The sequence below is a fragment of the Mercurialis annua genome, linkage group LG4 (genome assembly GCF_937616625.2).
Source record: "Mercurialis annua linkage group LG4, ddMerAnnu1.2, whole genome shotgun sequence".
In the NCBI taxonomy this organism is placed as follows: Eukaryota; Viridiplantae; Streptophyta; class Magnoliopsida; order Malpighiales; family Euphorbiaceae; genus Mercurialis; species Mercurialis annua.
This window is the reverse complement of record NC_065573.1, coordinates 6,303,097-6,312,142: the sequence shown is the minus strand read 5'-3', so window position 1 is coordinate 6,312,142 and position 9,046 is coordinate 6,303,097. Positions and strand designations below refer to the sequence as shown.

General features: G+C 41.8%; 1 long non-coding RNA gene across 1 annotated transcript; it reads right to left on the bottom strand.

Annotated features, from left to right (window-relative positions):
• LOC126679087 (uncharacterized) lies at positions 1-421 on the bottom strand. The gene is made up of 3 exons (XR_007640798.2): positions 342-421; positions 190-267; positions 1-87 (listed from the first exon to the last, which is right to left on the bottom strand). It is a non-coding gene; the product is annotated as an uncharacterized LOC126679087 (long non-coding RNA).
• Between the last annotated feature and the right edge of the window lie 8,625 nt (positions 422-9,046).

Genomic DNA, 9,046 nt, shown 5'->3' with positions numbered 1-9,046 from the left:
CGTTTGACGAACGAAAAGTGTAGAAACATAGATACGTGAGTCTACTTTCACGGGAAACAAACGGAATTGATTTCGACCTCCGAACGGCTGCCAAACGAATTAAAATCCCAAGAGGTCGATTTAATAGCAAAAACAGAATTTCCTAAAAACGGTAAAACGGCGGCGATTGATACGAGAAATATAGCGTACCGTTTTACGAAACGAAAATTGGGACTTGTAGGTACGTGAGTCTTCTTCGACTGGAACGTTTCGGAACTGGATTTGGATCTGAAACGAGTGAGATATCAGTTATGAACGGAGGCGTCGTTTATTGATCAAAACTGAAATATTAATCAACTTACCGAAGATTTTTGACAAACTTTGGTTGATGATTTCGGAAAGGATTCTCAGCGAAATTGAATGAGGAAAGCGGCTAGGGCTAGAATGATGTGTGGTGAAGATATTTGGTTTAGAAAGCATTTTTAAAACGCGGATAGATCGAGAGAAATCAGGGGGCAAAACTGCCCCCTGAAATTCCGCAGCAGGTCTCGTACGAGACCTGCACATCTCGTACGAGACCAGGTCTCGGTTCAACGAGACCTGGTCCAACCGAGACCTGGTCCAACCGATTCTGGTTGGACCGAACCCGACCCGAAACCTTTTTTTTTTTAAAATAATTATTTTTTTAAAACCCGGACTTTAATTAAACCATTTCCGAATCAACACATAAAAAAATTTAATTACGAACAACAATTAGAATGTTACCGGAACTCGTAATTTAAACTTTAAAATTTTACGGGATATTACATTCTCCCCAACTTATTAAAAATTCGTCCTCGAATTTAATCACAATTAACACATTACACTTAAAATAACACAACACAAGTAAAACTCACAAAAATTTCACATAGCAAATAATTTTCGTACCTCAAGAAAAAAGAAAAGGATAGCGACTCCGCATATCCGACTCGGTCTCCCAAGTGCACTCCTCAACAGAATGGTTCCGCCAAAGAACCTTGACCATCGGAATCTCCTTACTCCGTAACTTACGAACCTGCGTATCAACAATCTCTACAGGCTGCTCCTCGTAAGATAGCTCATGGTCAATCTCAACACTCTGCGGTACTATCACGTGAGAAGGATCAGAAATACACTTCCTCAACATGGAAATGTGAAACACTGGGTGAACCAACGACATATCTGGTGGCAACGCTAACTTGTACGCCACTGCTCCAATACGCTCAATGATTTCATATGGACCAACATACCTCGGTGCTAACTTCCCCTTAACACCGAAACGCACAACGCCCTTCATAGGCGAAACCCGAAGAAACACGAAATCTCCAACCCGAAACTCCATGTCTTTTCTCTTCGGATCAGCATAACTCTTATGCCGACTAAATGCTGTCTCCAATCTCCGCTTGATCAATGGTACCTTCTCTGATGTAATCTGGATAATCTCTGCTCCCGAGAGCTTGCGCTCGCCAACCTCCTCCCAACAGATAGGAGATCGACACTTGCGCTCGTACAAGGCCTCATAAGGTGCCATCTCGATACTAGCGTGGTAACTGTTGTTGTAGGAAAACTCAATCAAAGGCAAATGAGTATCCCAGCTATCCTGAAAATCCAGAAAACACATCCCGAGTATGTCCTCCAAAGTCTGAATAGTCCTCTCAGACTGACCGTCAGTCTGAGGATGAAAAGCAGTACTGAAATCCAATCTCGTACCCATAGATTCCTGCATCGCCTTCCAAAACCGAGAGGTGAAAACTGAACCTCTATCCGAAACTATCGACACTGGTACACCATGGAGACTCACAATCCGATCGATGTACAACTGTGCCAACTTCGAAGCCTGGTAAGTAACCTTGATCGGTAAGAAGTGAGCAGACTTGGTCAAACGGTCAACTATCACCCAAATCGAATCATAACCCTGTCGGGTACGTGGCAAACCAACAACAAAATCCATAGCGATCCGCTCCCATTTCCACTCTGGAATAGGTAGCGGTTGCAGATATCCAAACGGTCTGTGATGCTCTAACTTTACTTGTTGGCAAGTCAAACACTTAGACACAAACTCTGCAACATCCTTTTTCATTCCGCTCCACCAGTACGTACCCTTGAGATCATGGTACATCTTGGTAGAACCCGGATGAACACTGTAAGCTGACTTGTGCGCTTTCTCCAGAATCTGGTCTCTCAACCATCTGAATCCGGAACACACAGCCGAGAACCGTACCTGAGAACTCCATCCGCCAGAATAAACTCAGAATTCCCATCCAGATGAATCTCATCCATAATTCGTTTCAATTGTGGATCTTCAGCTTGTGAAGCTTTGATCCTATCAATCAAAACCGGTTGCACCTGCAACTGTGCCAATAAACAACCCTTCTGCGAAACCTGAAATCCATATCCCGAAGCTAACAGACTATGCCACTCACGAACCATGGGTCTCCGCCCAACCTCAGAAATATGGGCCAAACTGCCCGAAGATTTGCGACTTAACGCATCGGCTACAACATTAGCCTTACCCGGATGGTACTGAATAGTACAATCGTAGTCTTTCAGTAACTCCAACCATCTCCGCTGTCTCAGATTCAGCTCACACTGATCAAAAATGTACTTCAGACTCTTATGATCAGTGAAGATCTCGCAAGTCGCACCGTACAAATAGTGCCTCCAAATCTTGAGAGCAAAGACCACCGCTGCTAACTCCAGATCATGAGTAGGATAATTCACCTCATGCTTCTTCAGCTGGCGAGAAGCATAGGCAATCACCTTACCATGTTGCATCAGAACGCAACCCAAACCGATACGGGAAGCATCACAATACACAGTGAATCCCTCGATGCCAGATGGCAAAGCTAACACAGGAGCTGTAGTCAGAATCTCTTTGAGCTTCTCAAAGCTCGCCTCGCACTTGTCAGTCCACTCAAACTTAACACCCTTCTGTGTCAGTTTAGTCATCGGTGCAGATATTCTGGAGAAATCCTGAACGAACCGACGGTAGTAGCCAGCTAACCCCAGAAAACTTCTGATCTCGGTAACTGACCTCGGCCTCTGCTAATCCATAACCGCCTCAATCTTCGTCGGATCAACCTTAATCCCATCCTTTGACACCACGTGTCCCAAGAAGGTAACTTGATCCAGCCAGAATTTGCACTTCGAGAACTTAGCATACAGCTGATGTTCACGCAAAGTCTGCAGTATCGTTCTCAAGTGGAAAGCATGCTCCTCCTCACTCCGAGAATAAATTAGTATGTCATCAATAAACACAATAACGAACTGATCCAGAAACGGCTTGAATACCCGGTTCATCATATCCATAAACGCTGTTGGTGCGTTAGTTAACCCGAAAGACATGACTAGAAACTCGAAATGCCCATACCGCATTCTGAAAGCAGTCTTAGGCACATCGACGTCTCGAATCCGAAGTTGATGATACCCGGATCTCAAATCAATCTTCGAAAAGCACTTAGCACCCTCCAACTGGTCGAACAAATCATCAATACGAGGAAGAGGATACCGGTTCTTGATAGTAACCTTGTTCAGCTGTTTGTAGTCAATACACAGCCGAAATGACTCATCCTTCTTCTTGACAAACAACACAGGAGCACCCCACGGAGAAGTACTCGGTCTGATAAAACCACTATCAAGCAATTCGTGTAACTGTTCCTTCAGCTCTTTCAGCTCTGCAGGAGCCATCCGATACGGAGGTATCGAAATAGGAGTTGTTCCCGGAGCAACATCAATACAGAACTCGATGTCACGATCAGGTGGTAATCCAGGCAACTCCTCTGGAAACACATCAGTGAACTCATTCACTATCGGAACACTATGCATGTCACCACTGTCACCCTCTAAATCACGAACCACTGCTAAGAAAGCCTGGCAACCCTTGCCCATCATACGCTTGGCCTTGATCGCCGAAATTAGATTCTTAGGTGCTTCTGTCTTTTCTCCTTGGAAGGAAAAAGGCATATCACCAGGAATCCCAAACAATACCGACTTCCCTCGACAGTCGATAGAAGCATAATGGCGTGAAAGCCAATCCATCCCCAAGATGACATCAAAAGATAATACGTCAAGCATAATCAAATCAGCACTAAGATCCCTACCATGTATAACCACAGAACAAGAAGGATAAACCACATCCACCATAACACAGTCAGACAAAGGCGTAGATACAGATAAAGGCTCTAACAACCTAGATGGTGTCACACCCAACTTAGCAGCAAAACTCGATGAAATAAAAGAGTGTGTTGCACCCGCATCAAATAAAACCAAGGCATCTATAAATGAAATGGGAATAGTACCTTGCACCACGGCGTTTGATGCACGAGCATCCTGAGGAGTCAAAGCAAACACTCTAGCCTGACCCTGTCCCTGCTGCGGTGCCTGAGCAGAACTGTAACTACTGGAGCCTCTACCACCATTCCCACGGCCACCAAAACCTCGCCCTCCTGAACCACGGCCCCGCTGGCCACCAAACGAAGCGGCAAGTTGAGAATACCCTGCCGAAGGAGTGAAAACGGGCCTCTGCTGCTGAAAGAACGGCTGAGCAACACTAGCCAATGACATCTGTTGTCCAGACGACGGACACTCCCTAGCAAAGTGACCCTGCTGGCCACAAGCATAGCAGCTACCTGGTGCAACTGTGCACTGTCCCGAATGTCTGCGCCTGCAGTTCTGACAAAACAGGACGCTAGAAGTACCACTGTAACCGCGACCAGATCCACGGCTACTCCCACTGTAACCAGAACTGTGAGAATACGGCTGATATCCTTTTCAAACACCTCCTTTCTGACTCTTGTACTGGGAAGGCTTGTGCTGATAGCTGCTGCTACCACCCTGCTGCCCACTACTCTGAAAACCACCGCTCGCCTTCTTCGTCTCAGTCATTTTCCCAAAGTGCAGTAAATTTACCTCCATCCGACGGGCACTGTCCACTACAGCAGAAAATTCCTTGGTCGTCTCAGTCAGAAGGCTAATAAAGTCAGCACCCAGACCCTTTACGTATCTATCGTTCACCCTCTGCTGTTCAGTCTGCAGATCTGGGGCAAAGCGACTCAGTCTCACAAACTCAGTAGTGTACTCATGTACTGATCTGTCTCCTCTCCTCAGAACCAGCAGTCTGTCTCTGAAACCCTCTGTCACTGAGAAAGGTAGATAAAATTCCTTGAATTCTGTCACAAAGTCCGCCCATGTAATAGTAGCCATAACTGCGCGAATCTCCCTGCGAAACCAGTCATTTGCAGCACCCTTCAAGGACATCTCTACTAGCATAACGGTCTGTCTCTCAGAAGCCTGTAGTCTCTAGGGCGTCGCCGTCTCCCGCAAACTCAGTCGGCTTCAGCCTCAAATAAGCCAACACCAAGTCTCTGTCAGCGATTCCAGCACCACCAACCGCAACACCACCAGCCTGTGGTACCTGTTGCTGCACAATCTGTCCCAGCATAGCATACTGGTTCTGCATGGCGATCTGTCCCGCCTGCAGTTGCACTTGATTATTCTGGAGTGCAGTGATCCCAGCCAAAAACGTCGTGAAGTCAGATGGATCGATAGGAGCTTGTGGTACACCTGGTGCCTGAACGCCTGCACCACCACGTCCCCTACCTCTACCTCCAGCAGCCTGACCTCTGCCACCCCGACCTCTGCCAGCTCGGCCTTTACCGGCCGGAACTCCACCTGCTCGTCCACTGCCAACTTGAACCTCTGGTTCATGTTGGTCGACCTCAATCGACATAGCATCAGCTTCAGCCTCAGCCTGAGCTGCAGCACGCCTACGAGTATTCATTCCTAAGAATGAAACAAACAATTTAACGACCCAATTTAATGAATCGTGACCGGCGCTAGGGTATGGGTATGGTTGTACCAAAACCCGTAGCAAGCCTTGCGGAAATCAAATAAACATTTAAACCTGCAGAAAACTGCTCGGGGCAACCGAGACTCCAACCTAAGTCTAGCAATTTATAATACAGTTCTAATGTAAATAACTTAAGTAGCTGAAAATATTCCACAGCATGCCTTAAATATAATAATAAAATATTCCAGTGTAAATATGCTAATAATAAATAGTCGATCAAATTCGACAATCCCAAAGTGTAATATTGAATGTAATATATAAACTAGTTCTACTGCGGTCTAAGAGTTTGAAAACAGAAACTAGTTTAATAACAATAAAACCTCCGAGGGATCAAAAGAATCGGAGTGGACCAGCTTTCAAATCATAAACCTGGAAAATTTGGGAAAACAACGGGGTCAGATATACTGAGATGAGTTCGCAATACTATTTACATTTATTAAGTTTAAAACCCTTAAATCAAAACATTTTTTTATACTAATATAATATGATTATGGAAAAACAGTATTGAAATGATCCCAGCGTAAGTATAACATAGCATACTGATAAACCCAGAGTGGACGGGAACAAATCCTCCTCATAAATATATACCAGCGTAAGCAAGACTTTAGTCTGCCGTTTTCCAGAGTACTCACCGGTGCACACAATCTCGATACAAGCCTATCGAGTAGCTCATTTCAATCCAGATCCATAATCCGTAAAAACAGTTCACAAACATTTATAATATTAAAATATGATGCGGTACTTAATAAAGCGGTAAATAGCACTACAAACTCACTGCTTTCTTATCCACGTGATCTTGGCAAACAGCTAACCCTGCGTAGACTCCGAACCACGAACAGTCGACGGGTCTAAAATAATAAATAGGTTAAAATCCGTTGACCCCTAACTCTAAGATCACTAGACACCACGTAGGACTAGCACAATTAAATAACCAGATAAATCACAGAAGAACACAATTCTCAAATAAATTATAATGCCGTAATTAATTCAAGACTATTGAGTTCGTACTTAAATACAATCCGAAAATATTATTAAAATAATACTTAATTGATAAATAAAATCAATTCCTCAAATAGTGGGGTAGCCGAGTTTCTTAAAACTACCAAGCTAATTCCACATGTCGGGCGACCCAAGTCTAACCCGACCCAACCATAAAACCAGAGTTATAAACCACAGTTTATAATTTAATATTTACAAAAAAAAATATTAATCAATATCCAAATAGAACTCAATAGCTTGAAACCCAAGTAATTAAATAATACCGGCAAATATCTCAAATAATTAAATAACAAAATAAAGTAAAAATATAAATTTAATCACAAAGGCATTCTAAGCCAAAAATATCAAATTATCAATTAAATAATAATTATTAATTTAATTTTTAAATAACTCGAATATTATTTTTAGGCCTTAAAAATAATATAATTAAATTGACAAATTTTCAAATTAAATAAAGTCTCCAAATTTTCACTTAAAGTAGTCAATTATAAAATCATATATAATCCATAATAAATTTAATATTAATTTAAATTTAAAAATATTAAATCTCAAAATAATTCCAAACTATAAATAATAATATTATTTAAATCGCTTGTTAATAAGTCGAAATCACTTTCGTAATTTAAAATCAAAACAAACAAGTATAACTAGTTAATAATTAACTTTAGGAACTTATTCATTTTACTCTCAATTTTTCAATAACTGAAACAAACTTTTAGCCACCACATAACTTAAATAAGCCAACCAACTTGTGACAAGTCATCGTCTCCTACATTTGTTCATCCAAAGGCACAACTTCAATTCATAATTTACAGAAACTTTAACTTCTGCCTACCTTTAACTTAAGATTCAAACTTTTTGATTATAAGGACTTTAACTAACAACCTAACAATCATGAACCTTACATACACAAAATCAAAACCCATGAACACGAAGAAGTCGAATCACACACCACATAACCCCACGGACTTATTGAACTCAAGAACGATGAACTCGATCCGAATCTTTGAGGCAAACATGACTAAGAGCTTTAAAACAATTCATTACACAAAGTATAAGAGCTATAACCATTCAAGGTAACAAAATCATAGCCTAATAACAAAGAACGAATTCGGCAGTAACTATTTATCAATTAAAACTCAGAATTGAACAATTAAGTACGGTGAGACGGCGGCGATTAATACGAGTTCGTTTACGTACCGTTTGACGAACGAAAAGTGTAGAAACGTAGATACGTGAGTCTACTTTCACGGGAAACAAAAGGAATTGATTTCGACCTCCAAACGGCTGCCAAACAAATTAAAATTCCAAGAGGTCGATTTAATAGCAAAAACAGAATTTCCTAAAAACGGTAAAACGGCGGCGATTGATACGAGAAATATAGCGTACCGTTTTACGAAACAAAAATTGGGACTTGTAGGTACGTGAGTCTTCTTCGACTGGAACGTTTCGGAACTGGATTTGGATCTGAAACGAGTGAGATATCAGTTATGAACGGAGGCGTCGTTTATTGATCAAAACTGAAATATTAATCAACTTACCGAATATTTTTGACAAACTTTGGTTGATGATTTCGGAAAGGATTCTCAGCGAAATTGAATGAGGAAAGCGGCTAGGGCTAGACTGATGTGTGGTGAAGATATTTGGTTTAGAAAGCGTTTTTAAAACGCGGATAGATCGAGAGAAATCAGGGGGCAAAACTGCCCCCCTGAAATTCCGCAGCAGGTCTCGTACGAGACCTGCACATCTCGTACGAGACCAGGTCTCGGTTCAACGAGACCTGGTCCAACCGAGACCTGGTCCAACCGATTCTGGTTGGACCGAACCCGGCCCGAAACTTTTTTTTTTTTTTTAAATAATTATTTTTTTAAAACCCGGACTTTAATTAAACCATTTCCGAATCAACACATAAAACAATTTAATTACGAACAACAATTAGAATGTTACCGGAACTCGTAATTTAAACTTTAAAATTTTACGGGATATTACATTAACTAGGTTCACATCTATATGGCAACGAGAGACATAAGAAACGCCTTTCTTATATTAAATAATTAAATCCCATTTAATTATTAATTCTCGTAGATCGAGAGTGACGTCTAGCAACATATCACGACCCCCAAATAGAGATGAATGTTTCGATGCATTCTTTTTGAACCAATGTTCATAATTACCGTACACTCAAAATTCCCTTCATCTAAG